At 42.3% G+C, this 3,736-nt stretch overlaps 1 protein-coding gene across 1 annotated transcript in view; it reads right to left on the bottom strand.

Moving 5' to 3' along the window:
• CPT1A (carnitine palmitoyltransferase 1A (liver)) overlaps positions 1-3,412 on the bottom strand; it is a 33,071-nt gene extending 29,659 nt beyond the window's left edge. Inside the window, exon 1 of the mRNA XM_010141302.1 lies at positions 3,326-3,412. The gene's annotated coding sequence lies outside the window, so the exon portion shown is untranslated. The remainder of the gene's footprint in view (positions 1-3,325) is intronic.
• Between the last annotated feature and the right edge of the window lie 324 nt (positions 3,413-3,736).

Genomic DNA, 3,736 nt, shown 5'->3' with positions numbered 1-3,736 from the left:
CCGCTCTTCAGATTTCTGCTGTTGATGCTCCTGCCTGCCCAAGCCTACAGTACCACTGACCCACATACGGCAGCCGACTTTGCCCAGACAGCATCTGCTTTCACCGACACGCTATGGAGCGAAGCCCAAAACAAGTAGTGTCACCATCCTAAAATAACTTACCAGTGTGTTAGTTTACTTCTACACTTTGCCATCAGCTACAGTTTAATGGTAGCACTGATATAAGCAGCCATTCCAGAAGTGGATGCAATCAAGGTTGCTGGAGTTTTTTGGTTTTGTCGAAAAAGACTCACTCAGACAGGGTTCTCCAAAACACAAAGTGTATCAAATACTTACATGAACCAGCAGAATCTCTTCTTATACAAATGTAAAGGGTTAGAGTCTTCCAAAACTTTTTTTATAACTGTAATTGTCTTTGTAACATTCCTCAGGTATGTCTTCACCTGTCTGAATTCTGCAGAGGTTCTGAAGTCTATCAATTTGACACCCTTCCAGATGTCTGAGACAAAAGTAGTAGCTGTCCAACTTACTTAAAGGTTTAAAGACAGAAAAAAACCACAAACCAAAACAAAACCCCAAAGAAAAAGAATCAAAGTGCAGACGGATTTACAATACAGGGACTGAAACTGGCTGATAGACCAGAGGATTTCACTGCCATCCAGATGAACCTCAGCAGGCTGGAGAAATGGACAGGCTGAAACCATTCAAAGTTCGACAAAGAGAAGTGCGAAGTCCCCCACCTAGGGAGGGGTAACTCCATACACGAGGACATGCTGGAGACCGACAGGCTGGAAAGCAACTCTGCAGCAAGGTGCACACAAGCCAGCACAGTGCCCTTGCAGCCAAGGGGGCGGATACAGTCCCAGGGGACATTTGGAGGGGTGTTGCCACCACCTTGAAGGACATGACTCTTCCTTTCTCCTCAGTGCTGGTGAGGCCCCATCTCAACTTCTGTGTCCAGTTCTGGGTTCTCCAGCAAAAAAAAAGAGAAATAAAACCACTGGAGAGAGGCCAGTGAAGAATCACTAAGAGGATTAAGGGCCTGAAGCATCAATCCTATTGTTTACACATTTTAACTGTACGCCTAGCAGAGATACTTTATGAAATTTCATGTAGCAGTTTTCATAATAGATCTGCTTCAAAAAATAAACTCACTTTACAACACTAAGGGCTGAACAAGCAATTCTGTTCTTCCACTGTTTTAAATGAACAACACAGCTTGGAAGTCAAATTGGTAGTAGCCATCAGACATTCAAAAAGAGGGAGTTTTCTGCAACTGAAAAAAATGTACTATTAGTTTGGAGAATAGAAGAAGATGGATTTTGCCCCAGAATTTTTACACAGATTTTGCATGAACTTTTCAATGATTCGTCTGAATTTTTCAACATTACTCCAGGTCCTCACTAGAAAGCACCCGTGTGTCATTATAGGAGGTTTTTAAATATACACTGGTATTTCAAACACCACTACACTGTCCAGTGCCAGTCTCTGCAAGTCTTAAGGCAGCAGGTTGATTTCTGGAGCTGACCTTAATCCCACATACACTGCAGAGATACAGTATGAAACAGTACAAACTCCTAATAAAAAATAAGGCCTTGCAATTTAATGTTACAGGTATATACTTATCTAGAGGAAACGGACTGCTTCTCTCAAATTAAGAAAGCCTCTATTATCAATAATAAAATCTATGTGACTTCAGTAGAGTGTTTTCATGGAGTTTGCTATAAATGTAATAGTTTCAGACACTAAAGTATAAGCTGTACAGCAGCACCCAGCACTGACTCCATAACTCAAGGTCCCATCCGCTCTGAAGTGAGTGACTGCCTCCCACCACCATCTGACATAAACACCAGAATTCTGCCCTAACGCCAGTTAACTAAGGCCACTAACAGAGCATGTCAAAGGACACCAAAAACACTTTTACTCGTGCACATCTGGTGCTCCTTTGGTGCACAGTTGAACAAAGTTAAAACTAAAGCAAAAGCATTCAGTTTAACAGAGATCCAGACAAAGATCAGTGTTGTCTAGAGTTTTATTCCTTTCAAAGGAAATTCAGGTTTTGCTCTAGAAAACCTTCTGTAAACAGTACAAAATAACAGCTCAAACATTTAAATGTATGATCAAAAAGATTGTCCCTCTTGTAGCTGTTTCTTGGATATTCTACTAGCTAATGCCATTTTCTTGCAGGGTGTATCACCCTTCTGCAAAAAAGTAACGACATCAAAACCTCAGAATGTAGAGAGCTTACTTATAGTTCATGAGATAGTCCACAAGGGGCTGACTTCTGAAATTACTGTAAAGATTAACCAGACACTGTTATTCACTTCAGGATTTCTATTACTAAATCGCTTTCTTGCATACTAACCTTCTGCAATACCTGATCATGCTTCAGGATATAAAAAGACATTGACATGTGCTGCTTCCAAGTCTTACCAGTAACTCACCTGCCTTACAATGATTAATCATTTTTCACAGACACAAAAGCGTAAAGAGATATCCAAGAGGAGTAAAGCCCAAAAATTTCTGTGTAATAAATAGTCATGTGAATTAAATTCACTCAACAGGGCTTCTCAGGTGAACGTAATGACTATGGCATAGAAATAAAAGAGAAACCAAAGAATCACTCTGCTTTAAACCCTGAATTAACACTGTGTTTAATCAATGGCCATTTGATCTGACCAAACAAAGTTAAACTGACAGGTTCTCTCACTCCATTTTAGTTGTGACCGACACATGCTGAAACCAGTTTAAGCCTCCTAAAAGCTGAATCTGTTGTTTATGCAGCAGTTCTCTCTCACAGGATCCCCACAGTAAAGCGGCTTCACTTGGAAAGGGACAGAAGCCACTCCTCCCAGAGCCATCATTTCACACATAAATTTCCAGTTCTCATCTTTGGCTCCAAACCTTCCCACCCTCACCTACAGCTGAGAGCTGTGGTCCCTTGGAATTTCACATGTCTTAAAGTATTTCTCTCATCTAAAAAGGGAACAAATGCTGCGGTTCAGGCCAAGGTGGAGAACTGAGTATGTGTATAGGCCCAGGCAGAGCAACACTGGGACCTACCACAAACCTCACCAACGGCAGAGTCTGAAAACAGAACAGTTAAGGAGCCTGTAGTAACATGCTGTCCCACCAACAGCTTGTGTCCTGTCCTCAGCAGTTTCCCAAGATCACCTGAGGGTGAAGAGGAGCTACCCACTGCAGGCATCTCCTTTGGAACCTGGGGCCAAGTTCTTTATTTATTCAGTGGTAAACTGGAGCAGCCAGCACATATGGCAGGAAAGAGATAATAACAAACAGACCAATGAATGAAACGTAAGCACACCTGAACAGCTGTCTTCCTTAAAAGAGGGCTCAAGGTCTATTTGTCACTCAGAAGTCTTCTGTCCCACAAGCTCACTGCAGCTGGGATGTGCGTTGGGACACTCTGAGAGGCAGATTCATTCCAATGCTGCTAGCTCCTAACAGAGCAATGGCAAAGAGCAATGGGCAACAGTCAGTTGCAGCTCTGAAACAAAAGAAAAACAGTATGAGCTTCGATTCACACACAGCTTTCAACCACTCAGAGGGCCTGGATAAATGTATTATCCGAATCAATCTGTCCTCATTTAACAGCTCTGCAATGGTGAGGAACTGTGGAGTGAAAGAAAGTTCATCTGCTCCCCATTCAAGTAACTTCTGAGGGCTCCAACCAGTGATGGCTAGTGCGATAAGCAAAGTGTCTGCAGAGGCTGGA

Source organism: Buceros rhinoceros, unplaced genomic scaffold (assembly GCF_000710305.1).
Source record: "Buceros rhinoceros silvestris isolate BGI_N320 unplaced genomic scaffold, ASM71030v1 scaffold33458, whole genome shotgun sequence".
NCBI classification, from domain to species: domain Eukaryota; kingdom Metazoa; phylum Chordata; class Aves; order Bucerotiformes; family Bucerotidae; genus Buceros; species Buceros rhinoceros.
This window is presented reverse-complemented; position numbering and strand designations above follow the sequence as displayed.